The sequence below is a fragment of the Brassica napus genome, chromosome C6 (assembly GCF_020379485.1).
Source record: "Brassica napus cultivar Da-Ae chromosome C6, Da-Ae, whole genome shotgun sequence".
Lineage (NCBI taxonomy): Eukaryota > Viridiplantae > Streptophyta > Magnoliopsida > Brassicales > Brassicaceae > Brassica > Brassica napus.
The window spans coordinates 4,606,464-4,630,827 of NC_063449.1; the positions used below are offsets into that span (position 1 = coordinate 4,606,464).

Consider the following 24,364-nt stretch of genomic DNA (forward strand, 5'->3'; position numbering starts at 1 on the left):
AATTTGATAGAACTCGGCAAAAATCCAGAACCCGCTATTAACCAGTTGGAGATAGGTTTCATAAAAACAAATATTTGAATCTAAGAAATTTAATATAAATGAACATGTGATCTCAAATAAATGAATATGATTTCTTAAAAAAAATGATATATCACGTGGTCGATTTGATATGATCCTAATGGGATGTAGTCATATTGTTGTAGTTTATTGTTATATTGTATTTTGAGTAATAATTTTTTAAAGATTAAATACATGTGGTTAAATCTGTTTTTCTACTGATTTGTGTATAATAAAAATATCGTTTGTGTATAATGGGTTTTCAAAAGTATATAATTCTTAACAAATTTTATTTGTATAATAAAGCAAGAGCACTAAAATTTTAATTTTATGGGATATATTTAAGATTAAATTTCATTTGAATATAATAAAACGTTTTCTCAGATGATACTGATGAGTTTTGAAATTTGAGCATTTAATTAATGATTAATCTTGATTATTATGACTAAAACTCATAATCTTTTAGACTACATTTATAGTTAATAGGTCCAAAATCAAAAGACTAAAATATCATTAATGAAAATTTAAACTCCTTTGAAAAAGTAGAGGTATTTTAGATAAAATTAGTTTTTTCAGTAAAAGGAAAAATAAAAAAATTATCATGTTTAATAGTATAGATGTTTGAAATGATAAAGAAAAATCAGCATTCAAAAAACGTTTTAGGCGGCCACCTAAACGGTGCTAAAGCACTGACCTTATAAATTGTGGTGATTATCTTATAAACCACTTAGACAATTATAATTTCAAGAGCAAAGACGCGCATTACTTTCATCCGAGACTCAAGCTCTGTACTCATTCAACAACAACATACCAAAGTGTATGTTAATGGGACAAAAATATTAGATAAAATCTTAGGGGGACAAACCCAACTTCTAAGTGTCTCATTTTTTTATTTTTTTCTAAATTTAAATAGTGTTGTGTACAACAACACTAAGTGTTTACCAATCACCCCTTAATGAGAAAGCAACTGAGTGAGGACATGTATCCAGTGCCGGCTTATAGCATGTACTCAGCGTGCATTTGCAATAGATCCTTTCATTTTTGGCAGTTCTCTTTAAGAAATTAGGGTCTTTATTTGATAAAAACCTATAGATTAAGGTCTTAAATTTTAAATTGATAACGACATAACTACATGCAATTGGTTAAAAAAATTAGATGCGCACAAGGACCACAAATTCTTTGAGCCGGGCCATGTATCAACTTGTCATTTGTAGAAACTCGCCCTTGCTCTTCAAGCCAAAACTTTTTGACCCCTTGGTGGCCAAGCCAGAAAAGTATATATGGTCTTTCATTATCTTTTGTTGACTTTTAAATTTGAATACAAACAAAATCCATTTGATTTTTTTTTTGTTTATCATGAGGCTTATAAAAAGCCATGTTGTGGATTATGTATTATTCAGATAGTATCAATCGCATCGTTTCATTTGAACTCGTAAAACACCGCATGTATGTTACTCTTCTGTCTTTCTCTACATTTTGTGCCCATATATATTTTCTTCTTTGCGTAGGTCAGTAATCACCAATCATGGATGGTTCGGACGGTTTTTGGCATTGATTTGAGCTTCAGCTTTGTGCAATTATCAGAACAAATATCATATGGTAAACTTAACCTTGATGCTTTCACTCCCTATTTATATGTTTTTCCAACCCATAACTACCTTGCTGAAAAAAGAAGTGAGTGGTTTACTTGCAGTTTTCATTATTGCTATAAAAAAATTCACACATCATCGAATTAATGAAGAATATGAATGTATATTAATTGTTCTCGTCTTAAGTTATTTTTAACAAAGCCATAACGTTTCATCCTCCGACTTACAACTTAAATGGATCGTTGGATAATAAGTAGCTACTAGGTTAAGATCCGCGCATTGCGCGGAATCAACATTATATATAAAAATTATTTTATGTATTAAATATTTTTACATATTATGAAATAATAAATATATATTAAATAATTAAAAGTCAGTAACTATTAAATATATAATTAAATTGGTGCGAGCATATAAATCAATTTTATTAATCCAAAAAATATTTTTTTTATATTTGATAGAATATGTTATTAATTTTAAATGATACTAACATAGATAATATATTTTAGTATATTTTTAATATTAATGTCTATTAAATGATGATTTCTACTCATATAGTTTTTTTGATCATTTGTATCTTTTATAGAAAAAAATTTAAATTACTGATAACAAAATTTTCTTTGTGGGATTAATAGTTTTAATAATTTATATTAAAAAAAAAATAAGTTGTCAATGATCGTTCAAAACTTTTATCAAAAAAATTGTTCAAAGTAAATTTTGAAACTAAAATATTGTATTTTATATGGTTTATAGTTTAATTTAAAATGATATATATATTAATCTTAATAATTAATTAAATTAAACTTTTTACTTATATAATTTTTGTAATCACTTGTATTTTGTCATAACAAAAATTTTAAACCATGGATCATAAAATTTGAATGTGAGACTTTTAACAGTTTTAGTAATTTATAGCCGTTTGTAAAAATTCAAAATATAACATATACATAAATATCTAAATTTTTATATATGGTTATTGTGGTTATTTAATTTATTTAATAGTTTGAAATTAAATAAATATGATAGAAGATACACCATTTTTATCAAATCTTTATTATTCAAAATCATTAATTGTCATATATACTTTTGCCATATTAGTCAATTCTGTAAATTTTATTTAAGGAAATAATAAAGTACATTAATGATGAATTTATTGTTAGTTTAATAAAAAAGTTATTATATAATTAGATGGACCAACATATTTCTCTAATGATTCTAAGAATCATTTTAGTGATGACATGTGGGTACAAAAAAAGTTGTAATGCTTCTCAAATGTATAGGGGATGATATTGGTGGGTGCTTAAGGGCCAATGATGATGCAAATTGCAAAATATGCCTACATCGTCTGATAATGCGAATGATAATAAAATGTATTCTGAGGCCTTTAATTTGTATCTTTTTCCCTTAAGCGATTCACTTGACTAAGGACCATTATGTCAACTTTTTGTGGGGTCGAAAATAATAATAAAGTGGTTTACCAAACATTAACACCCATCAACTATTTTAAAATTTTAGTAAAGCTTGATATCTTTGTTTAACTATTTATGTATATATTTTTAAGACATCTATATTATTAAAAGAGAAGTATTCATTTGAAAATATTCCAACTTCATTAATTAAACTCTATATTTTTTTTACTTCTCTTTTTCAGTTGCATTTATGAAATATCCTAAAATGAATAAAACTGTTTAATTTATTACTTGTCTTTTCAGTTACATTAATGAAATATGCTTAAATAAATTTAAACTTCCTATTTTACTGTTTGTCTTTTTCTGTTACCTTAATGAAATATCCTTAAATAAATTTGGACATAATGTCATTTAATCAACCGAAAAAACTCATGAGTTATCCTTACATGCATAATTTTAATAATGGAGATTTTTAAAAACGTGCATCATTAAAATGTTATCTAAAACATGCAGCACTAATATATAACATGCATCAATAAAACTAGAATTTGACTCACACAATTGTACAGATATTATTTTCAGTTGATTAAATTTAAAAATAATTATTTATTCAAAAAATATTTAAGAATGACTATTTTTTAAAAAATTATATGGTATTATTTGCTCATAACTCATTTGTCATTTGATAAACTGTTAGAAAGAAAATTTTAGCATAATATAACTCAGTTGTCATTTGCTAAATTTATGGTTTTTATTTATATTTTTTATTATTTTCATTTTATATTTGAAAGATAAATGAATTTTCTTTCAAACAATATTTTTGTAAATGTATTTTTTTAAAAATAATCAATTAAAATTGTTATTATCATTGAATATAATTATTTTGACATAATTTGAGTTTTCGTTTACATCAAAACTTATCATATTTTAGGATAATTTTAATTTAAAATGTAATTTTCATTTTTTTCAAACAAATTCTAAAAATATTTTTTAAATATTTTTTTATAATTGTTAAAAAATAATTGAGTTGCATTTCAAATAAAAAGGTAAAGGTATTAAAAATATTCTAATTAAAATATGTAAAATTTAATATAGTTTTATGGAAATGGTGAAAATAAAAAACATTACACATAAAATAATCATGATTTTTGTTAACTGGGCGAATCATTATTTATATGATATCGCACACGAAAGAAAAATTTCTGTTTTTAAAATTATCTAATTAACTCTATACTCATTTTTTTATATTTTTTATATGATATCACACATTCGTAAAAAAATATATAGTTTAAGATGCAAAAAAAAAATATTTACTTAATGAATATAATATGAATGAATATTACAAATACATCATTTAATAAAATAAATAATTAAAAACTGATAATTCATATCCGCGCTGGCGCGCGGATCAGGGTCTAGTAACAATTTAATGGCTTTCTTGTGTTATTTTAATTTATTATTCATATGATATATTTTTTTATTGTATCGTGTCATATTTTTTTTATTAGATGTGTGTTGGATCATTTATGTAACTATACAAAAAATATTGGATGTATATATTAATATACCTGGACCAAATTTATATTGACATTTGTTTCATATTTAATTGTATGATTGAAATGTATTATTAGTATATTATGTGTTTAGGTCAAACTAAAAATGAGTTATAAATATTGAAAAAAACCCAATAGGACGGGATATAAGTTGATCCGTCTATTTTAACAAAAACCATGGAAATAAAGTTAATTAATATTATATGCAAAATATGAAGCTGATATTGCTGGAATATTCCTTTTTTTATAAAACAAACTGATGACATTATTCTAAAGAGGATTTGCCAAATATGACTCAAAACTTGACTTTGATTGCAAAAGTATTTCCAAACTTGAATCAAATGCAAAACTAACCTAAAAGCCTTGTGAAATTACAGCCAACCCCTTGTGACCAAACCAAAAAACATAAACCATTTTTACGAATATAGCCTCAGTAAGTCGTTTGAGTCGTCTGAGATGCTGGAAGTCGTCTAGTGTAGTTGATCTTAAAAATAATTTATAAATTTTTTAAAAAATATTTTGGCAAATGAAAAATTAAAATCATGTAATTATAAACAGTTTTAAGTAATGTAAATTAAATATAATAAAATTGAATAATTTTCAGCATAGATGAGTAAAAGTAGTTAATCATGATATTTTTTGGTTTTATGGTTTGACAACATATGTTGTAGTATTGTATGTATTCTTAGGGTTAGATTTTGGAAAGCTTGAATGTTTTTTTGAAAAATTAAATTTTTACCTATAAGTATTTATTTTTGTGTATAGTAAACACTTTTGAAGTTTAATTTGATTTTATGAAGTGTTTAGTTAGTTAATTAAGTTTGGCGGTTATGTTTAGGGTCTTGACGACTAACTTGTAAGTCGTCTGTTGAATAATTTAAACCATACGACTTACATGTAAGTCGTCCAAATATTCCCGCCTAAAATCTTTTAAAAAATTATTTTTTCGCTTAAATAATTTAAATCAGAAGTCTTCTATTTTAGTTTCCCGCTAAAAAATTTTAGTTTTCCGCTAAAAATATTAAAGTCTTCTAGGTGACTTACAAGTAAGTCGTCTAGGAAGTCGTCTGAATCAAAAATATTTAACCTAATTGGATTTTTTGTCTCCCTATATAAAGAAAAATTTACATTCTCTCTCCTTCTCTCAAATGGCTGCAACAAAAATGTAATGTTCATCATTCTAAAACTCTTCAACCTCTCTCTAATCTCTTTGAACTGATAAACACTAAGCTTTATATCAATTTATTGTTTTTGTCTCATGTCTTTACTATGTTGCACCGGGACGGATACGGGGACAGATACGGGGATGGGGGCGGGGATGGGAAACAGCTAAATCTAAAATTTATAGATACGGGTACGGCATGGGTACGGCATGGGTACGTCTATATATATATATATGTGTGTATATATAAATATTAAAACCAAAGCATAAATCTCATATTGCACTTAAATTTCCAAGTACCTCCTTTTGCTCCTGATTTCTCTAATTTAGTCACGTAGTTCCATAATGGAGCTTCTTCGGAAGCATTGTCAACATTATCACTTGCTCCTTAAGAAGTCATAACCTGGAAAAAAAAATTGTGAGAAGCTTGTATTATATAAACAACACACACGTAAGAAAAACATAAACATAAAGAAGTCTAATACTCTTCTTTTACGTACAAACCAGAAAACACATACGTACATTACGTACATGAAACAAACCAAATACTATCTAATATTAATATTATCTAAGACTTTCTTTTACGTGAGCATTGAAAAACCAAAACCAGAGTTTGTGATATGCTTACTGTGTTTTTCTTAGATGTGAGAAAGATGAAGAATAAGAGCTTGATTAAGATTAAGAGAATATGGATTAAAAGTTTATAACCCTAATCGTTTTATACAAGACGTGTTTCCTTTTTTTTCAATTGTTATCCAAATAAAAAGAGTATGAAAAAGTAAATAATCAAACTTTTACAAAATTATGCCGACTATACATCCTAAACGTTTCGGAAACGTTTCCAAAACCTAACCATGCCGTCCCCAGAAACCTTTACCGTCCCCAGCCTCTCTGAAACGTTTCGGAAACGTTCCCACACCGTCCCCGCGCCGTCCCCGTCCCTGAAACGCCGCTGGTACGCGAGACGTCAATGATATGCCGTCCCCGTGCATCATAGTGTCTTTCTCACTAATTTATCATGTTTTTGCAGGTTTTTCATCACATGGTTCTCATCTTCCACTCATTTAAAGGTAGATCTATCAATTTTAGATATGTATTTTTATGTGTTCTATAAAAGTAGATTTATCTAATATCCCACTCATTTTCTCTGTTTTTAAGCCATTTGAACGTTTTTGGATATGCAGATTTTCAGATCTAGATTTGGATATGCAGGTTTTTCAGATCTGGAAGACGTATGGGACGACTTACCTGTTAGTCGTCTAAAATATAATGCGCCAGACGACTTTCAGGAAGTCTTCCAGACGAGTCGTCTGACGGAATCTTCTCTCATGTCTCTCCCTTTCATAACAGTTCTGAGCGTTTTGGTAAGTTTTTATGTCTGATTTTTCTTCACTTGGTAACTTTCTGTTGTATAAAGTTCTTACTTGTTTCCCAAACTAAAACTCTCCAACTCCACTCTAATCTCTTTGACTTGAAAACACTAAACTTTATATGAATTTTTCAGTTTTGTCTCATGTCTTTCTCACTAATATATATTTTTTTTTGCAGGTTTTTAATCAGATGGTTCTTATCTTCCACTCATTTAAAGGTAGATCTATTAGTTTTAGATATATTTTTTTGTGTGTTCTATAAAGGTAGATTTATCTAATCTTCCACTCATGTCTCTCCCTTTCATAACAGTTCTGAGCGTTTTGGTAAGTTTTTATGTCTGATTTTTCTTCACTTGGTAACTTTCTGTTGTATAAAGTTCTTACTTGTTTCCCAAACTAAAACTCTCCAACCCCACTCTAATCTCTTTGACTTGAAAACACTAAACTTTATATGAATTTTTCAGTTTTGTCTCATGTCTTTCTCACTAATATATATTTTTTTTTGCAGGTTTTTAATCAGATGGTTCTTATCTTCCACTCATTTAAAGGTAGATCTATTAGTTTTAGATATATTTTTTTGTGTGTTCTATAAAGGTAGATTTATCTAATCTTCCACTCATCTTCTCTGTTTTTAAGTCATTTGAACGTTTTTTGATATGCAGGTTTTTTAGATCTGGATTTGATATGCAGGTTTTTCAGATCTAGAAGACTTCTGGGACGACTTACCTGTTAGTCGCCTAAAATATAATGCGCTAGACGCCTTCCAGGAAGTCTTCCAGATGACTTCCAGGAAGTCTTCTGACGAAGTCTTCTTCCATATCAAATGGAGTCCAAACTTGTCTTTGTAGAGGAATGATCTATAATAGTTTTGTTTGTGGTATTTTTTTTGATTTGCATGTTTAGTTGTGAATTTTTTGTAAAATCAGTAATACTGTTTCCCAAAATGTAATATATGTGCTAACAATGTGTTTACACATTTACAAATCAATGAAATAATATACTTCAATAGCATTTTTCTTATCTTTGGATCTCCCATATGCAATAATAAACTCCAATGGCATTCTTCTCATCTTAATAAACAAGAATGTTGGTAGCCTCATATTGATACAACGTTTTAAGAAGCATTTTAAGAAGAATTTTAACCCTTCTTCCAACTCATAACAATAATCATCATTGGTGCCTATAACAATAATACTTAAGAGATGGAAACAAACAATAGTAACTAGTCAAAGCATATCACATTTTTTACAAGTTTATGTTAAAAACTTAGTCAAATTTAGTAAAACTAAGGGAGAAAACATATTTAAATATGAGTTTTATATATCTTGAAGTTACTTATCACTCTTAAATATACAAGTTATTCAAAAACTAGCGTAGAAAACTTAAAAACTAGTGTATAAGACTTCCACAGAAGTCTTCTCGGATCAGTTAGAAACTTTAATTAACGTGAATGTTGGTAACCTCATAAATATCACCAATTAAGTTATAAATTTCATTCAGTAGCCTTAATATTGACTAATATACATGAATTAACAAAAAAATATTAGAAAGTATTTATAGTTTTAGAGAAAATGAAATTTTATTAAACTTTGACGCATATGACTTCCACAGAGGTCGTCGTACATTTAGGTTAGTTTTGCAATTGATTTTTAACCCAGACGACTTACAGGTTAGTCGTCCACCTTTGTTTGATAAAAAAAAATTCGAGACGACTTACATGTAATTTTTTGATAAAAAAAAATTCGAGATATAAAAAATTCAAGTCGTCTAGGGAAAACGGGATAGTTTTGCATTTGACCGGAATGTGTTAGAAATTTGACTTTTCCTGGACGACTTACAAGTTAGTCGTCCAGTAGAAAATTAAAAAAAATTAATATTTTGTTTTTTCTAGACGACTAACTTGTAAGTCGTCTCAGGTTAGTGTTGCAATTGAATTATTAAACAAAAAATTTGTTTTTTCTAGACGACTTACACGTTAGTCGTCTCGAGTTTTTTTCCCAGACGACTAACCTATAAGTCATCCAAGATAAGCAAGGTTTGACCAGAATCTCAGAATAAAATCCTGGACGACTTAAATGTAAATCTTTTTTGTTTAATATTTTAATTGCAAAACTAACTTGAGACGACTTACATGTAAATCGTCTAGAAAAAAATAATATTATTTTTTTTATTTTTCTACTGGACGACTAACTTGTAAGTCGTCCAGGAAAAGTCAAATTTTTGACACATTCCGGTCAAATGCAAAACTAACCTTTTGGTTGGTGATGCCACCAAGAACCAGGTCGCCATGAACCCCATCAACACTGTCTTCGGTACGTCAAATCTCTCCCTGATACGTTGGGTGATATTTAGGGGGTTTTTTTTTCTTGCTAAAATATTTTTTTTTTTGCTAAGAATGTAAATGTCATTACTAGAATGAAGGTTTGGTTACAGTGATATTGAACCAGAATATGCTGTTAAGCCATTCTGTTCTTAAAGGCCGCAAAAAAATTTAAAAAGAACCTCTAAGAAACTAAAAATTAAATCCAAAGAAACCACCAAAGGTGAGCATTGAAGATAATAATGGTACTAGAACAAGAGACAACATTTTATTTCCCAAACAAACCACTTCTCAATCACCAGGAGGAATCGAGAGAATAGCCAAAAGAGGGTAGTTTGTTGGACACTCCCCAGAAGGTGGCTCAAGGTGGCTTCAACGGAGGCGGCTGGCAACGGCTCCGTGGCACCACAAGAGGAGGACGCCGAGCAAACAAACCCATAGCTAACGCGGTCATGGACAAAAGTTCAAACCCGACATGACACCGCTGAAGATGAAGAGCAAAAACACTGGTCAAGCGCAGGCGGTACAAAACGCTCCCTCACCGGCCACGCGACCTAAAGGATGCGGCAAAGACATCAAGAGTAGGAACAGAAGCTACAAACGGAGGTATGCAAGGAGGGAAAAGAAACACAGAGAGAGTTGGAGACTCTCCATCAGCAAGCGGAACAAAAGGAGAGCAAGAGCTCAACCTCCAAGCGAGAACACCACCACGGCAGGTCGTCCTCAAAACCCTAGGCGACAGTATCATCAAGCGAGGAAGGGAACCACTAACTTTCGCTGTCACAAGCCATGGTAGTTGTCTGATGGACTAAGGGAAAGAGGTCATTAGTGGTGAGCCTCGACACCACCTTTCACTCAAAGAGAGAGGAGAAGCTCTAGGATACCTTGAGACAGGCCAGAGAAGAGAGCGACTGTAGCAAGACCAATGAGCAGGACCGGCGACAGTAACGACGCATCACACAGATCCGGCGGTCTCGGATCTCAGATCTACCAGATCCGAGCGCAATCGATTCAACCAGAGCCGTTTCGAGGTCTCTTAGAGATCCTAAGGTCGTCACACCTCGTCAGTGCTCCGGAGAAACCTAGGACTCCCTTGGTTTCAGCTAGATCTGGAGGAATAATCCAGAGACACAAAGCAAAGAGGTTGAGATGAACTGAGAACTGAAACAGAGAGAGGCGAGAACCGGAAACGAGATACCGACGGTGGCGAAGAAGACCCACACAAGCTTGCGACGATCTCCTCCACCGGAACAGAGATCAGATGTTGAAGGCGCTAGGGTTAAGGTATCCTCTGTTTTCTCGCAAATTGAAACCAACTCCAGTAGGATTTTTAGGATCGTTGGAGTGAAGAAGCACCGCAATTGCTAAAATATTTAGGGTTTTCTTTTTTTTTCTTCCTAAAATATTTAGGGTTTATATCACATCTCAGTTGCACAATATTGCTTGTCTGAATTTTTTAGAATGTGTGAATAAACTCTGTTTTGGTTGTTACAGATGCAAAGAGACTGATTGGTCGAAGATTCAGTGACTCATCTGTCCAAAGCGACATGAAACTATGGCCTTTCAAGATCATCCCTGGTCCTGCCGACAAACCCATGATCCTCGTCAACTACAAAGGCGAAGAGAAACAGTTTCCCTCCGAGGAGATATCTTCCATGGTTCTCATCAAGATGCGTGAGATAGCTGAAGCTTACCTTGGCGTCGCCATCAAGAACGCTGTCGTCACTGTTCCCGCCTACTTCAACGACTTGCAGCGTCAAGCCACAAAGGAAGCTGGCTTGCCTATGGTCTTGACAAGAAGGCGAGCAGTGATGGAGAGAAGAACGTCTTGATCTTTGATCTTGGTGGTGGTACTTTTGATGTCTCTCTCCTCACCATCGAGGAAGGTATCTTTGAAGTCAAGGCTACTTCTGGAGACACTCATCTCAGTGGGGAAGATTTCGACAGTAGGATCGTTAACCATTTTGTTCAAGAGTTTAAGAGGAAGAGCAAGAAGGACATTAGTGGTAACCCTAGAGCTCTGAGGAGGCTGAGGACTGCTTGCGAGAGAGCGAAGAGGACTCTTTCTTCAACCGCACAGACTACCATTGAGATTGACTCTCGCTTTGAGGGCATTGATTTCTACTCTGCGCTTACCCGTGCTAGGTTCGAAGAGCTCAACATGGATCTTTTCCGCAAGTGTATGGAGCCTGTCGACAAGTGTTTGGTGATGCTAAGATGGACAAGAGCACTGTCCATGATGTTGTCCTCGTGGGAGGTTCCACACGTATCCCGAAAGTCCAGAAGCTTCTCCAAGATTTCTTCAACGGTAAAGAGCTCTGCAAGTCTATTAACCCTGACGAGGCTGTGGCTTATGGTGCAGCAGTTCAGGGAGCGATTGTAAGTGGTGAAGGCAATGCAAAATTGCAAGACCTTCTTCTCTTGGACGTGAATCCTCTTTCTCTTGGTATTGAAACCGTCGGTGGAGTCATGACCACCTTGATCCAAAGGAGCACAACGATCCTGACCAACACGGAGCAGGTCTTCTCCACCTGCTCTGACAACCAGCCAGGTGTGTTGATCCAAGTCTATGAAGGTGAGAGAGCTAGGACCCAAGACAACAACCTCCTTGGAAAATTCAAGCTCTCTGGCATCCCTCCAGCTCCACGTGGTGTCCCTCAGATCACAGTGTGTTTCGAAATTGATGCAAACAGTACCAAGGACAATACCACTGGACAAAAGAACAAGATTACGATCACCAACGACAAGGGTCGCTTGTCTAAGGACGAGATCAAGAAGATGGTGCAAGAAGCGGAGAAGTACAAGTCTGAGGATGAGGAGCACAAGAAGAAGGTCGAAGCCAAGAATGCTCTTGAGAACTATGCTTACAACATGAGAAACACCATCCGTGATGACAAGATTGGTGAGAAGCTTGCTGCTGCAGACAAGAAGAAGATTGAGGATTCGGTTGAGGAGGCAGTTCAATGGCTTGATGGTAACCAAACGGCTGAAGCAGACGAGTTTGAAGACAATATGAAAGACTTGGAGAGTGTGTGTAACCCCATCATTGCAAACATGTATCAAGGAGGAGCTGGTGGTGAAGCAGGTGGTCCTGCTGATGATGAATCTCCTGCTGCTGCTGGCGGTGCTGGTCCCAAGATTGAGGAAGTCGACTAAGCTGGTCCTTTTAAAAAAAATTTCCCTTAATGTCTGGACTCTATTTTAGTGTTGTTTTGTTTAGATTTTTGATTTTTTTTAAGCTGCATTTTAACTAGTAACTCTTTAAGTGATCCTTGCTTGATCTGTTTGTGTGTCATCTTCTTTCTTTCTCTTCAATCTTTACCTCATTGAAGTCAAGCTTCAGATTGAATCACATTTCATATATGAAGCCGCCAAATAGTTTCTTCTTTTTCTGAACTCTTAAGCCACAAAATAGTTGGTTTATTTTGCAGATGGATTGACATTTCCGATGTTTGACAGTAGTGTGTTGTAACTTATTAGCAGACGCCGAACCAAAAGATAAACTATTAACTTATTTGTCAGTATATGGACTCAAGGAGGTGGTCAAGAGACTATTGACTATTGGGGTAGATACAAGAAGGCAAGCATAAGAAGAAATTTTACGAAGAATGGGAAACTCATAGAAGACAAACTCATCACTATCTTTCCAAGAATCTTGATTCTTGTTTACTTTGGATGACAAAATATGGTTGGATGTGTATAAATCAGATGAGAGCCAGTGGTGATCCTTACCTGATATTCGCAACCGGTGATGAGTTTGTGGGTATTATGTGTTGGAGATAAACTTGATAATAGCTTGGCCGAAAAGTTACTTGATTATTAGTTTAAATATGAAAGTGTAGATATATTATTAATTAGGAGTTATCTAAGTAATATATAAGTCCTAGTGAGTTTAAGATATTGAGATCTCTATATAAGAAGATGCAAACATGTTGCATAGCTTATGAGTTTAGAGATTATTGTGAGAGCTTAAGTTTTGAGAGATTTTCTTAAGCTAATAAGAAGTGTGTTCTTATAATCTTTGAGTTCATAGTTTGGAGTTAAAACAATATTATGGGCCCCATCTCAACTTGAACTGGTTTTTACGTTTGAATTATGCAAAAAAGTTAGCATATATATAGTCAGACTTATATTTGAGTAACCAATATTTAAGTACATTTGTTGCCCATATATTAAGTCTTTCTCCACATTCTTTATGTATAATTCACCTCATTTGCTCTTTTAAAGCGTTCTGATAGTTCTTTCAAAGCGTTCTGATAGCTCTTTCTTGCCTTTCAAGCAGATGCTGAATGATTGTGGCATGCTGGAATTTCCATTTACTGGGAATATGTTTTCTTGGGTCGGGAAAAGATCAGGAGGGAGAACTGTTAGATGCTGATTGGATAGAGCAGTGGAGAATGAGGATTGACATGAAAAATTTCCTTATACAACTGTTAAGTATCTCAGGCTTTGGGGCTCGGATCATCGTCCGGTCCTAGCGAACATTCTCACAAAACCAGTAAAGAAAAAAAAGAAATTTAAATTTGATAAACGCTGGTTGGATAATGAGGAACTAAGGTAAGTCATTCTGGAAGGATGGAAGTCAGAGGATCTGCCTCCTGAAGCGAATATAATGGAACATATTGCCAGTTGTCGAAAAGATTTGAGCTAATGGAGGAGACAAAACAATGTGAATTCAGAAAAGCTAGTGGAGGAGCTTAAGGAGAAGGTGGAGGGTCTATATTCGAATGATGATGCTACTTCCGAGGAAATAGCATATGTTCTAAAGGAACTATCTACTGCTCTTAAGGCATAAGAGATGTTTTGGAGACAGAAAAGTAGGGTTCTCTGGTTAAGGGAAGGTGATAGGAACTCAAAATATTTCCATGTACTAGTGAAGCAAACAAGAGCAAGGAATATGATCACACAACTCCTAGATGAAAATGGAAATGTGGTGGATGATGAGGAAGGATTAGTAGCCATTGCTACTAGTTATTTTAGACAAATATTTGAGTCTTCTAACCCGGAGGATATAGCTGATGCGCTAGCAGGGGTCTCGACGACGATTACTAGGACAATAAATGAGGATCTAACAGCACTAGTAACTGAATGAGAGGTTAAATTAACGCTTTTCGCTATGCACCCAGAAAAAGCCCCAGGGCCAGAAGGAATGATAGCCCTCTTTTACCAGAAGTTTTGGGATATTGTCAAAAATGACTTAACCCATATGGTTAATCAGTTTCTTTTTGAAGGAACAATGGCGCAAGGGCTAAATGATACCAATATCTGCCTAATCCCTAAGACGACTAAGCCAAATGAGATGACAAAGTTTAGACCAATCAGTCTATGCAATGTCAACTATAAAATAATATCTAAGGTCTTATGCCAAAGATTGAAGAAGGTTCTTCCACAACGGATATCTGAAACCCAATCAACTTTTGTTGCGGGAAGACAGATCACAAATAATATCATGATAGCCCAGGAGATGTTCCACGCGCTGAGAACCAAGCCAGGTGAAAGAGTTAAGAGAATGACCATAAAAACGGATATGAGTAAAGCATATGATAGGATGGAATGGTCATTCATTGAGGCTGTCATGCGAAAGATGAGTTTTTTCAGAGATATTGATTGACTGGATTATGAGATGCATCACCTCGGTCAAGTACAAAGTTCTCATGAATGGAGAACCAAGGGGAAATATTGTCCCAGGAAGAGGTTTACGTCAAGGAGATCCTCTGTCTCCTTTCATATTTATTCTATGCACGGAAGTGCTCGTTAGCCTTGTTAATCATGCAGAGAACCAAGGAAAGATAACGGGGATGCAAGTTGCACACGCTAGCCCCTCGGTATCACACCTTCTTTTTACTGATGATAGCCTTTTCTTTTGTAAGGCGGAGCCCCGTGAATGTGAAGAAGTTATGAAAGTAGTCAGGAAATATGGGCGAGCATCAGGTCAATGTATCAACTTTGATAAATCTTCATTACTCTTTGGTAAGAGGATTTCAGGAAATGATCGACAGCTAATTAAAGATATACTTGGTATCCAAAACGAAGGGGGAATGGGATCCTACTTAGGAATTTCAGAGGATATTAGTGGCTCAAAGTGTAAGCTTTTCGCTTTCTTAAAAGAAAAACTACTACACAGAGTGAATGGTTGGACTGGTAGATGGCTATCAAAAGGAGGAAAAGAAGTTTTAATTAAATCTATTTTGCTAGCTCTTCCGACATATGTCATGTCCAGCTTCTTGCTTCCTTTAGAGATATGTGAGAACCTTGCAAGTGCCATCGCACAATTCTGGTGGAGCTCAAATCCACCAAAACGAGGAATCCACTGGGCTAAATGGGAAAAGATGTGTGCACCTAGAGAGGAGGGAGGAATTGGTTTTCGCATGATCCATGAATTCAACCTAGCTCTTTTAGCGAAGCAGCTTTGGCGTCTTGTTCAATTCCCAGATTCATTAGTGGCGAGAGTTCTTCGGGGAAAATACTATCGCCTAAGTTCGCCTTTGCGAATCGGCGCAGTTGATAATCCATCTTATGTGTAGACGAGTATTATAGCGGCAAGGACGCTATTACTTTTGGGTATCAGGAACAAAGTGCACTCATGATATGAAATTAATGTTTGGCAAGATCCATGGATTCCTTCAACGCCAGCAAGGCCGGCTCGTCCCAGGGCCCCAGTAGTACATCCAAGGATGACCGTCAGTAGTCTTATTAATTTTGAATCAAAGGAGTGGGACTCTCGACTACTAGAACAATATGTAGATCAAGAGGACATACCGATGATTCAGAGTCTGGCCATAAGCCATGCTCATCGAAGAGATACGTTTTGCTGGAGCTATACAAAAAATGGTCAATATACAGTTAAGTCTAGATATTGGATAGCTACAAATATACTGACAAATGATGAGGAAAAAGCAGTTCTAGAGCCCCGTATAACCAAACTTCAAGCCTTTGCTTGGAAAGTGAATGCACCACAAAAGATTTGTCATCTTATATGGCAATTAATTTCAGGGCAGGTAGCAGTCACAAGGAATCTGGTACGTCGCAATATGCGATGTGATAACTATTGCCCTAGATGTGGAGAGCCAGAAGAAACTGTTAATCATGCGATCTTCGAATGCCCACCGGCCTTACAAGCATGGACATTATCATCAACACCGTCAAGCTCTCAAACTTTCCCTATCACTAGTATCTACGCCAACATGGACTATTTATTTTGGAGGAAGAATAGTATTATGGAGCTAGAAGATGATAGAAACCCTTATCGTTGGATAATCTGGTACATTTGGAAGGCTAGGAATAATAAACTTTTCAGAGGAATAGACACCCACTGGAGCTAGTCAGATATGCAGAGAGTGAGTGTCAAGCCTGGCACAATGCAAAGGATACTATACTTGTTCTTCCACATGCACAAATTGTGGTAGAAACACAAGCCTTAAGCTTGGGTAATATTTGCATGGTGGATGGTTCATGGACCTCCACAAATCAATTCAGTGGAATTGGATGAGTTTTGAAGGATAGCATAGGAAATATCCAACTAATGGGGACACGGAACTTAAGGAGGCGAGAGACAGAACTACACTCGGAACTGGAAGCGCTAAGATGGGCAATGGAAAGCATGCTTCAACATTCGAACTGTCAGAGATTTGGGACAGATTGTAAGGACCTGATTGCAATGTTAATGGACCTAAAAGTTTGGCCAAACTTCTCAACTGAGCTAGAGGGCATTCAAATTCTCCAGATGTGTTTTCCGGACTTCAAGATCAGCTACTTTCCAAGGGCGTAAAATGAAATTGCTGATTCGCTAGCTAGGAATGCCCGTTCTTTTCATAGATCTCTTTGTTTTATTGGTTGTTCTATTCCGATCTGGTTACCCAGACCATCTCAAGTTTGAGTAATAGAATAGCCGTTTATTGAAAAAAAAAATAACAAGTAAGTGAAATTTTAAACAGTAACGTGTTAAGCTATCAAGCTATACTCCTTTGGCCATAAGCCATTGCTGTTAGGATGTCTGAAATTTGATGCTGCAAATGCTGAAGCTTTTGCAATAGCAGTGGCTTCTGGATTGTGGCTTCTGGATTTATATGTGGAGATGAAATATGGACTTTTCCTAGCTCAGTGCTCTCTATAGCTGAAGTTAAACCTTCTATTTTCATGAAGTTTCTATTGTCTGTTACTATTCATAAATTTTGTTTTGAAATAATAGTTTATGTTTATATAAATTTATCTATTATTTAATGATGTTGAATGAATCATATTTTTATTTAAAAAGTAACTATTTTATTATTTCATCAAATTTGTTAAACTATTTTGAGTTAAATAAGATTACATAAATTGAAATCCACTTAGAAGAAGATACATATTGTTCCGGAAGAAGATGAATCTCAAGAAACTCATGTGACAACAAACACGTGACCTTTGGAAAAAAAATGGAAATCACAATTCATTATAAAAAAAAGGAAATTTTCTTATGAATAGACAACTTTGTTGTAAGAGAACGGAGAATTCTTCTGTGTATTATTAATGAATCATAAGGTTCCTTTATATAGGAACTAGGGATTAACCCGGGCTACGTCCGAAATTTTTATTTTTTTCTAATTTAAATTGTTAAATTATTTATATTTAGGTTATGATATATATTTATATAAATGTAAAGATGCATGTCATAATTAAAATTTATTTTTAAATTTTAACACGTTAAATTAACATATTTTTTACTATTTAAATATTTTTTTGTAATTTTGTTGGCTATCTAGTTATCATATTTAGCAAAACTATCTGTTGAGTGTTGGAATAAATGTTTTAGATATTTAAATAAACTGCAGAGTATTTTCGGATCGACCACATGCTCAACAATCGATCAATCCGTAAAAAGATGGTCGATCTCCTTGGCCAGGTAAGTACAATTTTAGCAAAAATATCTTTGATTTTCAAATATTAAGTATATAACTATTCTTTTGAATATTGTTTTTTTGAATTGTATTTTTTGATTAAATTATTGTATTATAATGTTTATGTAAATATTTTTTTGTGATATTTGAATTTGTGCTGTTAGTATACTTAACCTAGAAGATATTGATGTTTAACAATTTTTTTTTCTGGAAATAGAAAATAATGATATATCAAAACGTATCTAATACTTGTTAAATGATAGTATAATGTAAATTACATCCATTATTAGAAAATACCCATTTGTTGTTTTTATTTTTTTTTAAATCAGAAATTATTTTTATTTAAAAACATTATTCATATAAATTATAATAGTTTAAGTTTGGAAGATTAATCTATATATATATAAATTATGTATATTTTTTAAAAAATAATTTAAGATATTATATATTGAGTAACTGAATAAAAGCTGAATTTCTTATCTTGAAAATGAAATATTTATATTTTTGTCTTCATGTTATACTCACCAATCCAGCATTGATATTTATAACTCAGTATGTTTTTAAATAAACTTAGTTTTAATTAATAAAAAAATTTAATAAATTAAATTTATCACCTATAATGTTCTGTAAACTATATTTGAAAATTTTCTAAAATTATATTTTAAGCATAATATTACTATTATTTAATTTAAGTTATTTTAAACATAATATATGCTAAACCAACTTAAATTATATTTACAATAGGACCATCCTAACCGGTTAATAAACCAAAAACAATACTAAACCAACATGAACCAATACCTGATTCGGCGAGGAAAGAAGTGTTTCGGGATAAACGCTTGAATGGTTATTAACTGTAATGGTTTGATCCTGAAAGAATTAATATGAATATTAACAATAAAATTATGGATTAGGTTAATTTAAATTTGTAAGAATACATTTGAGTCTATGAAAAGCAATTCAATTCCCATGAATAAGTTTGGCTTTTGGAAGTTGTGGGTTTCCCAACAATGAATCCACCTAACAAAAAGTTCGTTGTTATAAAAAATCTCCTTCAAGGTCATTAAAGGTTTTTGGGAGGGCAAGAGTTGATGGTGGAACCATTTTTTTGCTCGAGTGCTTTGAAATTTTCCTTGATAGTGTGAGGTTGATGTTGATGGAATAATGAATTTTATATGGACTTTCTTGATGTAAAACTATACATTTTTAGTTTTTTCGTTTAATGTGTGGTATTGACATTTTTATATAATTTACTACTATTTTAAGATAGATGTACATTTTAAGATAGATGTTTAAATCTTAATGTACTTTTTCCATTTTTTTAAATGTTTATTTCCATTTCTTATATTTTTTATTTACGTAATATCTATATTTTATATTTTAAAATAGATATTTAAATTTTAATGTACTTTTTCCACTTTTTTAAATTGTGTATTTACTTATATTATATATTTTACATTTTAAGATAGATGTTTAATGCTTAATGAACTTTTTCCATTTTTTTAAAAAAAATGTGTATTTACTTATTATTATATATATAATTCATATATTATATATTTATACTATTTACTTATTATTTATTTTTCTGTATATGTATTTCCATTTCCTGTACTTTTTATTTACTTAATATCTTTATTTTACATTTTAAGATAGATGTTTAAATCTTAATGTACATTTTCCATTTTCTTTAAATTGCGTATTTCCATTTGTTATACTTTCTATTTACGTAATATCTATATTTTAAATTTTAAGATATATTTTTAAATCTTAATGTAATTTTCCATTTTTAAATTATGTATTTACTTATATTATATATTTACTTATTTTTTATTTTTCTTTATATTGTGTATTTCTATTTCTTATACTTTCTATTTACAAATAATTTTATATTTTAAGATAGATTTACATTTTAAGATAGATGTTTAAATACAAATGTACTTTTTCCATTTTTTTAAATTGCGTATTTCCTTTTCTTATACTTTCTATTTGCGTAATATCTATATTTTACATTTTAAGATAGATGTTTAAATATTAATATACTTTTTCCATTGTTTTTAAGTTGTGTATTTCTTTTTCTTATACTTTCTATTTACTTAATATCTATATTTTACATTTTAAGATAGATGTTTAATATTTAATGTACTCTTTCCATATTTTAAAAATTGTGCATTTACTTATTATTATTGTATATATAATTCATGTATTTATATATTTATAATATTTATTTATTATTTATTTTTCTATATGTTGAGTATTTCTCTTTCTTATACTTTATATTTAGTTAATATCTATATTTTATCTTTTAAGATAAATGTTTAAATCTTAATGTTTTTTTCCATTTTTAATGTAAAACGGAAATGTTTAATATAATTTGGACAAATAGTCAAATAGTTATATTTATGTTTTTTTTTCTTTTTTTATAAAATGGTAATGTTACATTATGGAGATAAGCCATTTTTTTAGTGAAAAATGGTAATCTTACATATGTTTAATGTAGTTTTTCTATTTTTTTTATGTTGTACGTTTACATATTATTGTTATTTTTAAATGTAAAATGGTAATCTTACATATGTTTAATGCAGTATTTCCATTTTTATGTTGTATGTTTACGTATTATTTATTATTTTCGAAATTATATATAATGTCTTTTTTTTACAAAATAGTAATGTTACATTATGGAGATAAGCCATCTTTTTTTTAGTGAAAAACGGTAATCTTACATATGTTTAATGTAGTTTTTCCATTTTTTATGTTGTATGTTTACATATTATTTATAATTTTCGAAAATTAGTAATATTAAAATGTAAAACTATATTTTATGCCACGTGTCATTTTTCGGGAGAAGTTTTTTCTGCTGATGTGGACGCTCTACGGAGTTTATCTTCTCTTATTACTGTTTATCTTCTCTTATTTTGTATATTTGTTTATTCTAAATTTCTTGCTTTTATATCAATGATAATATTACGATATATATTTAATGTAATATTATATTTCTTATATACTATATTTACTTATTATTTATTTTTCTTATATTTTATATTTACTTATTATAATAATACGATAATGTTTAGTATAATAATTCTATTTCTTATATTGTATATTTAGTTATTATTTTATAGATGTTTAATTTAGTTTTTTTTAATTCTTAATTTTATATTTACTTAGTATAATATTATCGTATTATTAGAATAATTAAATATAGTATATAAGAAATAAAAATATTACATTAAACATTTAATATTATCGTATTATTAGTATAATATTTCTACGGTATAAATGTATTTTTACGCTTTAATAAAACTTCTTTTGGTCATTTTTCTCATTAATATTATTTTGTGACAAAAACTTAAACTGACTATCTTAAGGAATTTCTTTGTATTGTATATTTTGTTATTATAATTTTCTTGCTTTTATATCAAATGGTAAAATTACAATAGATATTTAATATAATATTTCTATGTCTTATATTGTATTTTTACTTATTATTTATTTAACTATACATTTTCCATTTAAATATACATTTTTGAGATGGATGTATAATTATTTTTTATATTATATATTTACTTACTATTTATATTTTATTATTTTATATATTTACATTTTCTAAATTTCTTGATTTTATATCAATGATAAATTTATGATCTATATTTAATGTAATATTTCTATTTTTATATAATATATTTACTAATTATTTATTTTTTTTTATATTGTATATTTAATTATTATTGTTTAGTGTAATATTTTTATATTGTATATTCACTTATTATTTATTTAACTATACATTTTCAGATATATGTTTAATTTACTATTTCCATTTTATATATTGCATATTTACTTATTCTAATTTTCTTGCTTTTATATCAAATGATGATATTATGATAGATATTTAATGTAATATTTCTATTTATTATATTGTATATTTACTTATTATTTATTTTTCCTTATGTTTTATATTTAATTATTATTGTTTAATGTAATGTTTCTATTTCTTATATTATTTATTTATTTATTATTTATTATTTATTTTTTTAAATAATTATGACACATCTCTTGAGCGAAGTTTTTTTCGCTAATTTGAACCCTCTATGGAGTCTCAAAATGTCTCTTTTATTAGTATCTATTTCTAATACTGTGTATTTTTACATATATTATATATTTACTTATTCTAATATTACGATAGATGTTTAATATAATATTTCTATTTTTTTAAATTGTATATTTATTTATTATTTATTTTTCTAAGCATTTTTTTCACAGAGATGTTAAGTTTAGTTTTTAATTTCTTAATTGTATTTTACCTATTGTTTATTTTTTGTTATATCATATATTTACTTATTTTAATTTTTTTGCTTTTATATCAAATGATAATATTATGATAAAGGTTTGAAGTAATATTTATATTTATTATATTGTATGCTTGTTTGACTTATATTGTATATTACTTATAAAATATCTGGAAATAATAAAAATGTAAAACTATACATTTTTAGATAAATGTTTAATGTAGTTTTTTCATTTCTTATATTGTATATTTACTTTTTTATTGTATATTTACTTATCTAATTGTTTTGCTTTTATATCAAATTGTAATATTACGATAGATGTTTAATGTAATATTTCTATTACTTATATTATATATTTACTTATTATTTATTTTGTTATATATAGATTTCAGATAGATGTTTAATGTATTTTTGTATTTCTTATATTGTATATTTACTTATTCTTTATTTTTCTTGTGTTTTATATTTACTTATTGTAATATTATAATTAATGTTTAATGTCATATTTTTATATTGTATATTTACTTATTATTTATTTAGCTATACATTTTTCTGATATATGTTTAATTTAGTTTTCCTATTTTTATATTGTATATTTACTTATTGTTTATCTTTTTTTATTTTTAATATTTCTTTATTCTAAATTTCTTGCTTTTATATCAATGGTAATATTACGATATATATCTAATGTAATATTTTTATTTCTTATATACTATATTTACATATTTTTGTTTTATTTTATATTTATTTATTCTAATATTACGATAAATATTTAATATAATATTTCTATTACTTATATTGTGTATTTAGTTATTATTTATTCTACTATACATTTTTGAGATATATGTTTAATTTAGGTTTTTTTATTTCTTAATTGTATATTTACTTAGTATTTATTTTCCTTATATTGTATATTTACTTATTATTGTTTAATGCAATGTTTATATTCCTTATATTGTTTATTTACTTATTATTTATTTTTCCTTATATTACAATTTTACTTATTATTTATTTTCTATGTTTTAAATGATAATGTCACGTGTCATCTTTTGGAAGAACTTTATCCGTTGATTTGAACGCTCTATGGAGCCTCAAAAGGCCAATTTAATTAGTATAAATTTCTTGCTTTTATATCAATGATAATATTACGATATATATCTAATGTAATATTTTTATTTCTTATATACTATATTTACTTTTTTTTATTTATTTATTCTAATATTACGATAAATATTTAATATAATATTTCTATTACTTATATTGTGTATTTAGTTATTATTTATTCTACTGTACATTTTTCAGATATATGTTTCATTTTTTTTTTCTTAATTGTATATTTACTTATTATTTATTTTTCTTATATTGTATATTTACTTATTATTTATTTTTCTTATATTGTATATTTACTTATTATTGTTTAATGCAATGTTTCTATTCCTTATATTGTTTATTTACTTATTATTTATTTTTCCTTATATTGCAAATTTACTTATTATTTATTTTCTATTTTTTAAATAATAATGCCTTGTGTCATCTTTCGGGAGAATTTTTTTCCGCTGATGTGGAGGTTCTATGGAGCCTCAAAAGGTCTCTTTTATTAGTATAGATTACAAAGTATAAGAAAAAAAAAAGTATCCAAAACCTAATATAACTGAAAATATGAAAACTACTAAAACAGAGAAAATGAAACTTGTGCTGGCCGACTCTGAACCTCCTCTTGGCCGACTGGGCTCTCTTTTGGCCTTGGT

General features: G+C 30.0%; 1 non-coding gene and 1 pseudogene across 1 annotated transcript; both read left to right on the plus strand.

The window, feature by feature from the left end:
• The first annotated feature begins 2,948 nt into the window (after positions 1-2,948).
• Positions 2,949-3,032, plus strand: LOC125589475. Its single transcript, XR_007325662.1, has one exon. It is a non-coding gene; the product is annotated as a small nucleolar RNA SNORD34 (small nucleolar RNA).
• A 6,362-nt stretch (positions 3,033-9,394) lies between these two features.
• Positions 9,395-12,648, plus strand: LOC125588287 (annotated as a pseudogene).
• Positions 12,649-24,364: the final 11,716 nt, after the last annotated feature.